Source organism: Ictalurus punctatus, chromosome 26 (genome assembly GCF_001660625.3).
Source record: "Ictalurus punctatus breed USDA103 chromosome 26, Coco_2.0, whole genome shotgun sequence".
Classification (NCBI taxonomy): Eukaryota; Metazoa; Chordata; class Actinopteri; order Siluriformes; family Ictaluridae; genus Ictalurus; species Ictalurus punctatus.
The window spans coordinates 6049742-6066072 of record NC_030441.2 but is presented as its reverse complement, the minus strand read 5'-3'; positions in this window follow the sequence as shown (position 1 = coordinate 6066072).

Genomic DNA, 16331 nt, shown 5'->3' with positions numbered 1-16331 from the left:
GATGTACAACCATCTATATCTTAGTATATGTTTGGACCATTATTGCACAGCAGCATTATTTTATTCTCTTCAAGAAGCGTTGGGAATTTAAGTTGCATATTGTTCAGTTACTCAGCACCAGCACTAGCAGGCTGATAAGCTCTGTCCTGTCCAGGACTCTTGGCTGCCATAATAAAGCAATTAGAGAGAGCTGGCAGGCAAACACCACCCACTGTTCTGGGGTTTCCAAGACAGGCCCTGCCAATGCCAATCCCTAATAGGATCCCAAGCACAGTCCAGCAGAGATTCAATTGGATTCGAAGCCAATCAATCATCCTAGCTATTGACCTCTGATTGGATTTGGAAGGCATGTCAGGGACGCTTTGATTTTAGCTCTGGCCCAATGAAGCTGGATGTGAAGGTTTATTGTTTCAGACGGGTGGAGGGCCTTGTTCTGGGTTTGACACACTGCCAGGAAAGATGGATGTGTACAGTGACTGCTGTATCCATCCATCAGCATTAGAGTCAGTCATACCATACCATCAAAAGTGACCAGGATTACTTATAACGTCATCCCCCACTGGTCCAAAACTGGTCATGCATAACTGCAGAGGAATTCTTCTTTGAACATTTCAAAAAACTTTTGAAATGTATTGTTATACCAAACAAGTTTGCACATCCCAAATAAGAAAATAGTCAGAGTAGAATACGTCTACAAGATACATACAACATATATGGACTCTATTTCTATGTGGTAGATGGAGACAGGGATAAGAATAGGAATTTGTGGAAATACACCAAGACCTTAAGCTTCTGTCAACTTAATTTAAATGACAGGAGATTAATTATCCATTTACAATCCACTGAAAAATAACCATGTTTCCACAAACATTCCAGAGATAATTGATGAATACCAAGGCCAGTGCAGAAATAATGACATGAATTACTTCAGTTTTTCTTCATAGTGCTGCAATAATCTCAAAGTAGCCATTACACATAACGACTGATCAATGTGCCCTCTAAAGGATCTTGAGAGCAATGTAGATGCAGAGGTAAACAAAGATAAAAAGGTGAAACAGGGAAGAGTTTACTAAATAAGGTCAACTTGAATTAAGTACTAGTGAACATGTTCTTCCTGACCATTAAAAAGACACTTGAAATTTCTTAATTGGGTGTGAGGAGGGTGTTTGGGTATTTACTTTGATAGCTTGATAGGTGACGTCAGTAACATTGTGCTGACCAGTGGTTAATGAAGAAATGACGCATTAGGCTGACTGAATGAATGAGACAAACAGGAAATTTAATGTGCTCTCTCTCTCTCTTTCTCTTTGTGTTCCACTTCTTCTATTTTCAGTGTTTTCGCATACATTATCTTTTTCATGATATCCTTTTTCCCTTTAATTCCTATACCCACCCCACACTTACCTGGTGTATTGCTTTAGAGCATGCAATTCAATTGCAGCCTCCCATGTGTCTCAGACCCTTCGAGCTTGTAGTTGTGCATTATCCCATTACATCCAAACAGTTTTGACACCCACTGACTAACCGATGCCATAGATAATACCATAAAGACAATGCTCAATACAAATCAGGTCAGGATAACTCATTTAATCCTGCCATACATATTTCTTATGTGTAACTCGAAACGCTGGAAAAATGAAATCAATAGAAATGTTTCTTGTTAATGAAGATGTACCGGGCTGCCATTCTTGTGGCCTGTGTGGCTTTCAGAGCTCACAGCTTGGTCTTAATAAATCACCCAGTGCGGTCAGCTGGGTGGTCAACATGGTAGAAAGGCCAGACAAACCTGTCTCAGCCCCTTGTACCTCTCTGAATGCAATGTGAATCATTATGTTTGTACAGTGTTTGCTTGTTTATGCCATGTGCTGTAATGAAAAGTGTTAGTTTTATGCACACTAAAAAAAAGATGAACTAAATTTCACAGAGAATTCACTATGTTAACATTCTGACAAACACAATTTTAACAGGAGAATAAAATATATTTACTAAAACTCTATATCAGGAATATAACTGTTATTTACAGTATATAACTGTATCCCCGTATCCCTCCTGAAGCAATTACATCCATAACCGGCAGTGTTGGCTGCTACAATTAGCAATGCTACTAGTTTAACTACATTTTTAGTAACATGAGCAATTTTCAAATTTATATAGTCTTTTCAGTAACAAGCTATTTTTTTCACCATGTAGTGGGATAGCACAACAAAATCCATTGCCTTTGTTGATGGAGCATGATGGCTGACAGGAATGGTTTAGCCAAAAAGCTAGCATCAGCTTATATGAAATTACCGAACACATCATTATTGATGATGCAACACACACCCAAACATAACTATTTTATCTGTGTTATGTGGATTACCATATGCCCATTAATGTTAGCTTGCTAGATAGCTATTTCCCTTAATTACCTGAACTAAACAAAGGGTAGGTGAGTGAGTTGTTTTATCTTTAAGTAATGTTAACTGCTTCTTAATTAGAGTGAAAATATAGAAAAGCAACTGTTATCCTTTTGATATGACATACCCTATACAAAGTATGTACTTTTTATTATTTATTTAGCAATACATTACCTGCCCAATGAAATGAAAATATTACAGTTGATTTTCCTCAGTTTGTCAAAGTAGTACTTTTTCTTAGTAGCTTGGAGTGTAGCTAGCTACTTTAGCAAAAGTGTAGTTTGGCTGCAGTTTAGATATTTTAAATCATGAGTAGCTTGTAGCTGGACAAGTTGCAAAGTAGCTTTACTCTATATATTTACATTGATGAACAGAAGAAAATGAAATGCTCTTAAAACATACCTATGCAACTGTCCACTATTTTTAAGGCAAATAAACAATGACCAGTTTGTGGTCCGTTTCTCCAAAAGGACTGTGCAGATTCACTGTTTAATGAATCATGAATCTAACAAAACCACAGAATAGAAACAAGACATAAGATTACATATGACCTTCTTAGTCATTTGAACGTCTTAGTTCACACTCACACAAGAAAATATCTACAGATAAGGCATATGGTACATTACGAGCAAAAGAGATTCCTGCAGAATGTGAAACATACACACATAGAGACAGAGAGACAGATTAGCACACACACACACACACACACACACACACACACACACACACACACACACACACACATACACACACACACACACACACACACACACACACACACACACACAATACACATACAGAGTAGTGATAAAGCGAGAGTGGTCACCCCCTCTGTCCTCTACTCTGACATATATCACAGCCTGCAGTTTGCGTGGCGGTGCACATTGATCGGCCATCACACTGATCACATTACAAGCCAACCAGATTAGATTTGCATTTTTAATTTATTTCCCTTATGAAAAATTGCATTGACCAGTTAAAAGATGACATATATGTATATTTATATATATATATATATATATATATATATATATATATATATATATATATATATATATATATATATATATATATATATATAATAAGACTTTAGTCTTATTCTGTGGTTTTTGAGTTGTAGTGATTGTAGTTATGGTGAACTTCAGTAGTTATGGTATTGTAGTTATGGTAATTTGTGAACTTCAGTGAGCTGTTCTAAAGCTCCACCTTAAAATAGAAACTTTGCACAACATTTTTTTTTAAAGATCAGTTGTTTCTGAAATATACAAATCAGCCCACTTTGCTTATTGAAATTTATGCAGATACAGTCAAATATCAGAATAAGGACAGGCTCATGGAAACTGGACAGTTGAAGTATATATATATATATATATATATATATATATATATATAGTTCTCTCCAGGAGAATTGGAACAGCAAGGCCAATTCTGTTGTTTTCACTATATATTGAAAACATTCAGGTTTGAGATTAAAAGATGATTATGAAACATTAGATCAGAATTTCAGCTTTCATTTCCTGATTTTTACATCTAGACATGTTAAACAACATGGTGGCAGACCACCCAATGTTTTGGTGAGCAAAAGGTTAGGAACAGATAGCCTTAAAATAAATTAAAGTAAACAACAGTTGCATATCCCTTACTTGTGATAACTGCATCAAGCCCATGACTCACTGACATCACCAAACTTTTGCATTTTTCTTTTGTGATGCTCATCAGCTTATTGTATTTATTTATTTATTTATTTATTTATTTATTTATTCTGGGGGGGCGTTCTCCTTTCATTATCCTCTTCAGAAATTGAAATGCTGCTCAATTGGGTTAAAGTCTGGTGATTGACTTGGCCAGTATAAAACCTTCCACTTTTTCCCCTGCTGAACTCCTTTGTTGTGTTGGCAGTGCTTTTTGGGTCATTGTCTTGCTGCATGATGAAGGACCTCCCAATTAGATTTGATGCATTTCTCTGTAAATCGGAAGACAGATCGTTCTTGTTTTCTGAATTCATTCTGTGGCTTCTGTCATGAGTTACTTCATCAATAAAGATTAGTGAGCCAGTTCCAGAAACGGCCATGCAAGCCCAAGCCATTACACTACCTCCACCATGCTTGAATGAGCTTCTATGTTTTGGATCATGAACAGATCCATTCTTTCTCTCAACTTTGGCCTTTCCATCACTTTGGTAAACATTAATCTTGGTTCCAGAACTTTTGTGGCTCATCTCTGTATTTCTTTGTGAATTGCAATCTGGTCTTTTGATTCTTACTGCTGATGGGTGGTTTGCATCTTGTGTTATGGCCTCTATATTAAAGTTTTTAACAACAAATGCAGCCTTCACAGGCAAAACCTAGGGTTCAAACCAAGATGAGTTATTTAGAGCTATTAATTCTATTCATTTAACCAGGCACACCTGGGCAGCAAGAAACACCATGCAAATGTTCCAATATTTTTGTTCACTTGGGTGGGTTCAAACAAAATGTGCCATGTTCTATGTTGCTGAACACATCTAGATGTAAATATGAAGAAATGAAAGCTGAAATTCTGATCTATTTCCTCATATTCATCTTTTGATCTCAAAACCAAATGTCTTCAATGAAGTGAACACACACAGCAATTATTTTGTTGTAAATATCTTCAAAAAGACACATACTGTACATTAATACATTTTACACTATAAATAATATGTAGATAAATTGTTTGAAACCTGCCCCTAAAACACCACAGACTCAAGAAGCATGAAGGCAACACATACCTTTACCTGGATCTGGACCCATGGACTTACTTGATAAGAACTTATTATACTCCATTAGCTGCAATAAAATTTTATCATAGGAACATCTCTGAAAGAGAAGATAGGTTGGTTTTATAATGTATGTTGCCATAAGATGGTAAACCAGTAAAGCCTTTCTAATGCAGCATTCTGGGACCTTATTGACCTTGAAATGTCCATTCTGTTCAGTGTGTGATGGCACAATTAAATGCTTCCATGAAAAAGAGGTAGGGAACGAATTCTAAGCCACATTGGCCATAACTAAATTACACCGAGTACAAGTTAAATGCAGCAGTTGGGTGATATAGAGCCTTTTGCTGTAATACTGACTGATTTTGGAGCACTCTTGCTGAAGAGCTCAAAAATAGTTCATATAGCCACTTCAATTTTAAGAAACTTCTTAAAACTCAGCTTTTTAAAAATGTTTTTTAAACCAGTTGTGAGAGTAAACTCTGGATTCTGTTAAAACCATCATGTGTTTTATGCACTATTGTTTAGAAATGTTGTCTGTTAGGTGTTATTATTACATACTCTAATAGGAATTGCTTTTTGGATATGCACTGATTCCCTTTCAAAAATAAGTTAATAAGATCTTTTTTTGATTTTCTGGTTGTGAAGCACTTTGGTCAACTCTTTTGTTTTTAAATGTGCTATATAAGTAAATTGAGTTGAGTTGAGTTGAGAATTTGATTTCCAATTTAGGACACTTGTATGTATGCTGCTGAAATTTGCTACCAATCCAATAAGTCGCAATGTGTCATTCCGAAATATCAGAATTCTTTTTACGTCTGTCCAACTCAACATTTCTGATAATTTCACACAGTTGGGAATTCATCTAGGTAGAACATTATTCTTGATTGTTAAAATCTTGTGAGGTTTCTGTACATCACTGTATTACCATAAAAACCATCTCCATCTCCTCATTCTGACTGCCATTACATGTACACCTTTCACAAAAGTAGCTGAAGGTTGTGTTAAAACATCAGTTACCTGAAGCAGTTGAACATTAATCAAACTTAAGTTATTAAGTTAGTTACTAAGAACATTAGTAAGTAAGTAAGTAAGTAAGTAAATAAACAAACAAACAAATAAATAAATAAATAAATACATTTCCAATTTATACCCAATCATGTTACTGACCTGTTGCCAATTAACCTCCAGCTGTTTCTTTTTAGTAACACTTACTTTTCCAGTCCCCGGAAAAGTTGCCCCGTCACAACTTTTTTGAGACGTTTTGAGGCCATGAAATTCAAAATTGCCTTATTTTTCCTTAAAATGGTAAATTTCCTCCTTTAATTCCTCAAATTCCAACATTTGATATGTTTTCTATGTTCTATTTTGAATAACATATGGGTTTATGAGATTTGTAAATCATTGCATTCTGTTTTTATTTCCATTTTACACAGCATCCCAACGTTTTTGGAATTGGGGTCGTACTATTACTACTTCTACTATTACTGTACTACTACTACTACTACTACTACTACTGATAATAATAATAATAATAATAATAATAATAATAATAATAATAATAATAATAATAATAATAATTAAAGCTGTTCAGGAGCCAAGCACCCAGACTCTGTGAGCTGCACATTCCACAAACACGCTACAATTGTTGCCTAAGCAATCACTAGAAAGCAAAGCCATAACTTTAGGCAAAGGAATTCAAGAGTGATTTATGGTTTCACTCATGATGTCTATGTTTTGACCACAGACAGTGGTGGAATTATCTGATTGTAGGAGGAAATGGGTAGCACGGTGGCATTGCTGCTGCAGCTGCCACTACTGCTGTGATCTGTGGTGATGTCTGTTGCTACTTTGACCTGGTTGTGATTGCTACTGCTCTGACCTGAAAAAAGGTTTTCTTCTTACAATCTAAAAACACCTAAGGTATTTATGGTTTTTTCTCATCAGTCTGGGCCTTTTTCCTCCCCACTTTGTGCAAGTATCTGCAACAAAATTATATCAGTCTTATATTGTGTTTTTTAAATTTTTTTTATTTTATATATAAACAATAAAAATGCTAATTGTTGAACAGCTATATCTAAAGTGAAGGAAAATACTATTTCATGAGAACTTTGAAGGGCCACAAAGCTGATTGTACCCTGTTGTATGCCTTTCAATTAGAGATGCACCGATACTCAATTTCTCAGCGGATTCCGATAAGCGATTATATATCGCTTGATATAGGCCAATATTGATAGTTTGGTGGTTCTGCCTTTTATACCTTCTTTAAATTAATAATAATTAATTCCACAATTCTGAAAAAAGCAAATAAAATCTTTATTCTCTCCATTTCAACAAGTTGTTTCACAGTAACTGGTCTCATAAACAGAAAACGCATTACTCTAATTAACATTAACACATGAACTCAATTCTGAAGATTAAAGTAAGATTATTAACTTATTGAAGGTTATTAATTTATATTAACATTGACTGAATTCTAAAAACCTCCTTTTAGGCTTCGCATTCACTCATCACAAACAAGCATTTCTACTTCATCATTAACATCAAACTGGTAATATATAATATCAACTTTTTTTGATGATATTAACTCATATTAACATTAACTTTTTATGAAATATACTACTCTACAAATTTATTTCTCTGTGCAATATATACTTTTTTGTCAACTCATTTTCATTTAAATCTTTCAACAGTGTACTGGCGCTTTAATTCAGCGCAAGCAGCTCGAGCAGCACGGCAAAAAAAAAAAATTAGACTCGACGTCGAAACTCCCGCTTCACTGCTGCAGCATCCGGTGTAAAATTTTAGCAGTATAGCTGCAGTTTTACAAACTTGTCATCATTGTCACCCAATTCAAAGTAATTCCACACAAGAGACATCTTTACACACAGCACGAATTCGATGTGTTTTCCCACACTCTTTAGATTGACAGGATATAATCGGCCCTGATCATCGGATGGTTTTAAATGTGAAAAATTGCCTTTATCGGCCGATACCGATTATTGGCCAATACATCGGTGCATCTCTACTTTCAATTCAATAACAAATGTATCTGAATAGTGCTTTTAATAACATTGTCATAAAATATCTTTACAGAAAAACAGATCAATATAAATCATTACAGTACAATGTTATATAAAGATGGAAAACTGTACTAAATGTTTTAGAAATGTAGTCCTGGTATATGCATAGGACAGTTTTTATAATTAGTTCTTACAACATGCAAGTATTTTCCATATCCAGGTAAGTTTATTAGAGGTGTGAATCGTCATCTGCCTCACGATTCGATTCGATTACATTCAGAGGGTAACGATTCGATTATAAACCAATTCTCAAATACATCACAACGCATCTTGTCCTCCTCAATTTCTTTTATTAATAATACACACAGTTGAAACTCTTTCTCTTTCAGCTTTTTTTTATTATTATTATTAACCAGCTGTTTTCAAACAACAACAACAACAAAAAAAACCTGTCAATCCTGTCAATTTTTCAAGTCACTTAGCAACACAGGATGTGTAAAAACAAGTAAACATAAAATTCTCTAGCAGCTTTATTACAGAAAATCTGTCTTATATGTAAAAATATAACTTAAAAGGCTGCCTTTTATGCAAATATATAATTAAATAAAAAGATAAAATAATCCATACCACAAGGTAGTATAACATATTGTACTGTTTATGTGGAAAAACTAAATTCTACAATAAATAAAGCCTTTAGTAGGATGTATCAAATAGCAGTGCTCAGAACTGGAATTTCTATGTTCTTAATCAAAAACATAAGGTGATCCACATGTTTCAGGTTCAGGACTGCTTCTATATCCCCTGCTGTAAAGAAAACTCTCTCTGCAGAGATGCTGGTTCCTGGGATACTCAAATGTTTCCATGCTAGCTTGGATAGGAGAAGGGAAGGGATTCTGTATCTTGGCTTCCGGCTTATGGAGGAGGAAGCGGAAGCCGGAGTTTTCCATGACCATGTAAGGGTGGAGATCCTTTGCAATAAATGTGGTAATGGACTGTGTTATCGTCTTTGCCCTTTCGGAGGTCTGAGATAAAGTTGACGGCATGGATTGTTATATTGTAGGCTGATTAGCTGTGTTCTGTGGGGTTGCTGCTAACTTTACCTCTGGGTGAAAACGGGACATGTGATTCCTCACAATTAAGTATTTAATCTTGGCTCAACATGTCTTGCACACTGCATAATTTTGATCAGGCTCATTATTCTTATCTTCGTAAAAGCCAAAATGTGCCCAAATATCTGCTCTCTAGGTGCATTTTTAAGCACCAGCTGCTGCTCTCTCTCCGCCATGTCTCCTATCTACGATACATCAGACGGACGCATGTATGTGACTTACAAAGTACATAGACAACTTTATTCATATTTATTTAATAAGCGTACTTTATTTACAATAAAAACAGTACTGTGTACATGATTTTTTTTTTCATAATTAATTTTTATTTTTTAAATCGATTCCTTTTTTATGCATCGATGCAAAATCGTTCGCGTCAGTATTGCAATCATTGTAAAAACGATTTTATTCCACAGCTCTGAAGTTTATCCACCTCAGCAGTATGGTGAGTCATAGGGACAGCAATTGTTGGAAAATGCAAGTCCCTGCAGTATCCAGGTGAGAGTGTCTACAGCAGTAAGTAGGCTGATCATCAGTGCACTGAGATAAAGAAGCAGGAACAACAGTCAAGGAAGCGCAGCAATCAGAAGAAAGCAATAGTCATCATAGATTTATCAAGTAGCATAATGTTAGCCAACGCTAATATGACAGACACTACAATCTAGCGTAGTCACATCATGATAACCCCAAATGCAAATTTAATCACATAACTAATCTTACATGACCTAGCAAATATTAAAAAAACAAGCCAAACAGTATTAAACAGCAAAAAGTGTGCCAACATTGTCACAAAAATTCTTCATGGGTGTGCTGAGTTCAATTCACCCCATAGGGGACAATCTGGAGAGTTCCCCCAAGCCAGAGGGCGGCACCATAGACATGTTAATCTTATCTGAAAGTATATCTTATATCTTGGCAACCATGCTCACGAGCCTGGCAGCTGCAAATTTATTATCTGTAAAATTAGCTGATCTAGAGCTAAGCATGAATGAGTACGTGAGTGAGTTACAAGCCAGGTCCATTAAATGCTTTGCATCTAAAAATAGTGTTTGAGCAGTAAGTCAGAATCAAGCGCTTAGATTTGCTGTGAAAATCCAACTTAATACCACTGTTGCCTTTATCATTATACATCTGCATACAGTATTAAAAATAAAACTAAAAACAGCTAAATATAAACATTTATAAGTCATTGGGAAATGTGAGTGGCCAATGAAAAGATTATGGAAACAATTACTGAACCATTTTAATCTGGCAAACAGTAAGATGTACTCACTTTTGCCAAGGGCAGGCAAGTAAGTGATCAGATGCGGTATAGACAGAGCACCTCTCTGACTCGTCAGAGGTGCTGGGGTCTGGCAATGCAGAGTCATCTGCACTCAGCATGAAGGGTATCAACAGAAAGTGACATTTTCATCTATTGGTAAAATGTGGGGGATTTCTGTGTCCATGTGGATTTCCTTCAGGTTCTCAGGTTTCATCCCACCTCCTAAAAACATGTCAGTTGGAGAATTGGCTACTCTCAATTGCCCCTTGGTGTGTATGTATTGGTGATGGATTAGTATCCCATGCAAGATGTATTCTTGTTTCACATCCAGTGTTCCCAAGCTCCACTGATCAAGATTAAGTGGTTAGTGAAATGTTAACCTTGCATAGCATAGTGAACAATAGACCATCAAGTGGTGATAAATGAGGAGCACTATCAATACCTACTGTGACTGGCAGGACAGTCTAGGTGGAATAATTCATACATGTGTTTTTCCTAACGAGAGAGAGCTGTGTATGTCCAGCTCTGCTTGTCTGCAAAATCTTCTAGACAAACAATCTAGACAAATATGGATGACAACTGAAGGGGAAAAACATAATTAGTTTAATTGCTGTTGTTTCACTACAAATTAATTAGTAAGTTTCTCGTTGTATCTTTGACTAAATTCTTTGCATATATTATTTTGAAAGGCATTCTCATTATATACTAAATACATTGCACACACTATCTTCCATATGATGCAATCCTACACAACTTCCAGAAGAAAATTCAGAGTCAAGAGAGGACTTCTAAATGTGACATTTGCACTAAAAATAGCACTCATTCAGAGATTTGTCTCTTTCCTTGTTTATTTTCCTTATGTAAGTTATTGATTGAACCAGAAAGCTCAGTTGTACAAATGATTTTACTGTAGATATTTTTTATCCCATATTTTTCTCTCATCTGGCTCCAAAAGTTCTTCTATGTTGTAGATGTTAGACCAATTTATAATTGTGACAGCGGGCCTCCAGTCTGCACGCACCAAGCACTGCGCGCTCCTCGCATGATTGCTGATGGGGTACTGAACAGACAGCTCCATAGAGCGGAGGAATAGAGCATGGCTAGTGGCTGATGATGACTGTGGCGGCTCCTCACCTTCACAAAGGAGACAAGAGAGTATAAAAGGGTACTGCAGCTGGAGTGGGGTGAGCAGATTCTGCTTTCAAACTGACACTGATTGATTTCTGTTTTGTTTTTGCAGAGACCAATGACAGCAATGACGGAAATGCTCACCTCCAGTGCCTCGCTGAGAGCTCTCATACCCGGCACCCACAGAAAAGCCAGGGTGATAGTTCACCCTGCCACTTCTCCTTCACCCTAAGAAAATAAATCCACTGTTTTTGCACCTGTCCTGTCCAGTCCTGTTGGAGAATGCAGACATGAACACAGACCCAACCCCCACCCACACCATGAACCCAATTCTTAAGCATCTTCTGGAGACCAACCTCCAGCAGCAGTGGATCATTCAAGAGCTGGCACTAGGGCTCTACACCACTACTAAGGAAGTGCCAGCCCTCTGTAAGCTGAACATGGCCACCGCCATTCCTCTAGGTGATCCCTGCCAAGACATCCAGCCCCACGGCTCTGAGTAGCTACAATGGCAGATGTCACCACTGAGGCGTTGCACACCTGAGGGGGACAGGGCCCAGATCATTGTCCCCTTCCTCACAGGGGAGGCCAAGTTAGCCTACTAAAACCCCCCACTGTAGGACGCAGCCAACTATGACATGCTCAGGGAGGCAGTCTTGGTATGCTGTACACTCTCCCCCAGTAGTGTTGTGGCAGAGTTCCACAAGTGGGTCTACAGGAACTGGACCACCCCCAGGAGTCAAAATGACATTCTGTTTCTGTTGCACTCAACCAAGAGGTGGCTACAACCGGAAAGGCAGCCCACAATTGAAGTCACAGAGTGAGTCACCATGGACAAATTCTTGAGGGCTTTGCCACCAGAAGAGTACAAAGTGGTCAACATGCAGTCACCCGGCACCCCCAAAGCGATGGTTGAGGCACTGGAGTGTGCCCTGACCACACTTGCGATCAGCGAGCAGCAGGAGGGAAGACAGTTCTTCCCTAGTCCCCACTGGGATAACCCAATCTGGTATCTGAGCTGCCTATGCCTCTACTTTTAGGGAGAGACTGGACAAGGTTACACTCAGATCCATCCACACCCATGTAGGCCCAGGACCAGGAGACAGCAAAGTTGTCCAAGGCAGAACCCAACTGCTAACTAAACTAAAATTGAACTAAAACACTGTTGGGGCAGGAGCTGCAAGTAAAAGGGAAAATCAGCAGGCCGTCCAGGTGCTGAGTATCTCGTATTTCATTATAAGAGGAGGGCTCCTCTACTACCACACCAAGTGGTGGGGCCACGCCTGCAACCTCCTGGTGGTCCCCCATTCTAAGATCAGCCTGGTTATGCACCTGGCCCATTCATACCCACTAGGCGGCCATCTGGGGGCCCACAACACCCTGGAAAATCTGAAGAACTGCTTCCAGGCATGGAAGCGGAATACCTGCTGGTCATTGTGAACTATGCCACCCAATAACATGGGATGATCCCACTCCGAAAAGCCACCTCCCGGACATCGCCAGAGAACTTGTCCTCCTCTTCAGCTGTGTGGGGATCCCTAAAGACCTCTTGACTAAGCAAGAGGTCCTTTGTGTCAAAACTAATGTCTGACCTCTGCCAGCTGCAGGCCAAGCACATCAGAATGGAATTCTACCATTCACAAACAGATGGCCTGGTAAAGCAATTCAACCAAATGCTGAAGAGGGTGCTGTGATGGGTAATAAAAGTGGAGGGGGGGAACTGAGACCTCCCCTCAACCAGGTTTCAGAGTTCAACAGCTACTCCCTGCCCCAAGCCTATGACCTGGTGGAGCACCTGGGAGAGCCCGCTTCATTTCCACACTGGACCTGAAGAAAGTATACTGGCAGGTTGACCAAGCCCCAGACACAAACCCAAGACCACATTCAGCACCTCCGACTGCCACTGGCAACACCATGTTCTCCCCTTCAGGCTCCACAGAGTGCCCATGGGCTTGTGGATGTCATCCTATGCCTATACTGACAGGTTTGCAGCAGCCTATTTGGACAATTTCATGATGGTACTGCAATATCAGGCCTCCAGTTTGTGTGCAAGCACAGCAAGTTCCTCGCATTACTGACAGTGGGGTTCTGAATTGGTGGTGTGGAAGCATAGAGCACGGCTAGCAGCTGATGATGACTGTGCTGGCTCCTTATCCTCACAGAGGAGACGAGAGATTATAAAAGGGCATGTATCTGCACCGGGGTGAGCAGATTCTGCCTCCAAACTGACACTGATTGCTTTTTGTCTTGTCCTTGCAGACACTGGCAACAGCAGAAATGGAAATTCTCACCTCCTGTGCCGCTTCGAGATCTCTCACCCCTGGCACCCATGGGAAAGCCCCAGACCTCTCGCCACTGCCACCTGCAACAGCGAGTCACTGCAATAATAAAAAGCCTAAGTAAAGTTACACACTTTCGGTGTTTCTGTAAACTGCTTTGTTGCAGAATACTTCTCTGTATGACCTGCCAAACATAAAAATATAGCTAAGTAAATCTTTAAAATAAAGTTTAATGCATAATTTTTTAAATACTGCATTTGGAGCCAAATAAGTCAGATCCAAGAACCTCACCACTGACTTTGGGTCAGATACCTGGACTGAACATAGTGTGGTACTAAGGCAGCCAGGTCTTGCGCACCAGAAGCGCAGGCATAGTTTGCGATGCAATCGATGAGGGGATGAAAGAGGATCCGCCTCCCCTCTCCTGATGACAAGATGGCCTGCAGCTGCCTGGCCAGGCAAGATAAAGAATCGATAGAACCCTGTGCAGGACATCAAGCTTCGCAGGACCTCTTCTTACAGACATGGTCATCAAGAGGGGAAGAAACCTGTTATCGGTTTTTATGATTTTTATATTGTGTTGAGTGAAGAAGATACTACTACTGGTGTTGTAATTACAAAAAGAAATGCAGAAGTTTATTTAGTTGTATTTTGTTTTGAATGGATTTGTCTCAATCATAAATATTAAAGTATGTATGAACCAAGTACCCCAAACTATGGTGGCTATAAAACAGCACAAGAGTACATCCCTGCTTTTACTTCATCATTTGATGAGCTTGCACTTTGCAAACTTATCTACACACTTTCCCTATAACATCCCAAACAGGAGAAAGAATGAAAGAGGGAAGTGAAGACAGAGAGAAGACAGAACTCCCCCCACCACTTCTCCTCTTCCTCATTTCCCAATCTGTTATGTCTTGACATCCCCATTAACTCATAAATCCAATACAGTGGAGCTCAACAGTATTTGTACACTGAGAGACAGCAAGCAAGGGGGAGGTGGATGTGGAGAGAGGCTGAGTGAGGAGGGAGGAGAACAGAGAGTAGGAGAGTGGAAGGGAAATGACGGGAAGATCAATCGGTCCCTGGACTGTCACTCTGCTCACTCGTTTTCACATCCATCTATCTCCACTGCCTTCCATCCGCCTGAGCCTGATGCCCCTCTCGCCTTTCCTCCGGCAGGCCTCAGAGATTCTGCAGGCATTGCCGTTTGGGGCCCACAATAATCTAATTGAGTGAGGGATCAATGGCAGGCTGCGGTCAGTGATCCGTAGTTGCTCCCCAAACCACTGACTGCCTGACCAGCATGCCTTGACCGCTAATATGGTCCACTGAATCAGCTTCTTCAATGGAGATGGGTAAGTAAAAGTGTTCAGATATGATCTTAAATGCCAAATATAGCAGACAGACACATGGTCAAGTTCACATTGTCATGAAGCGTTTATGCTTTCATTGTTTTACTATAAATTCTCTGATTTTCATAAAGCCTCTCTCACTCAGAGCATTTGAGGGAAATTTAAGCAATCAATATGCTACCATCACCTCACTATAGCACTCTCTTTTACATCAGGGGTGTTGGTAAGCCATCCCCTCTGCTTGATTGTGTTTGTGTGTTTCTTGTGTGGTTGCGGTGTTCTCAGGTTTCCTTAATGGTTCCCAGGATGCATTGTGGCTGTGGAAGGGGTCAATGAGACACATGAGACGAAACCCAGTGCGGGATATTCGGTGGACACAATTTTTTTTTATATTGCACCCCCACTATGTATACATACTGTATGTATTTAAACATCCAGCAGCACATTAAACACTGATTGTGTTGAGAACTAAAAGAGCATAAGACCGGAGACAGAATGATTCATTACATTTTAATTTCCTTGCACTTACCTATCTGTTTCCCTTCTACATTAGAGCACGTTTCTAAGATGCATTGCAACAGCCAATTTACAGCCTTGTAATGTAGGTAGAAAATTTTCCCATCCAGTATACAAAATTATGATAATCATACGGAATCAACATTATTCTGATAAGTACCTGAAAGTTTGCTCAATATCGTTGTGGAAACTAATTAAACAAAGTCGGGGCATCTGACAGGAATAGATGCTTTTTTAATCATGTCAGCTCAAGTGAATATGCAAGCATTCTTGCACCTCTCAGCTCCAGGGAAGATTGCTAATTGATTTTCTTATATTAATAATATCTCATGCAAAAGCCAAAAATGCTTTATGCAGGTTTGAGGGAAGAATTTGGTGGCATGTATTGGACAGTGACATCAGTGGACCATGCAAATAGACAGACAGACAGACAGACAGACATTTTTGCCACATGTACAAGTACAGTATGGTGAAATTCTTTTCTTCACATATCCTATCTTTTTAAGAAACTGTGGTCAGTGCACAGG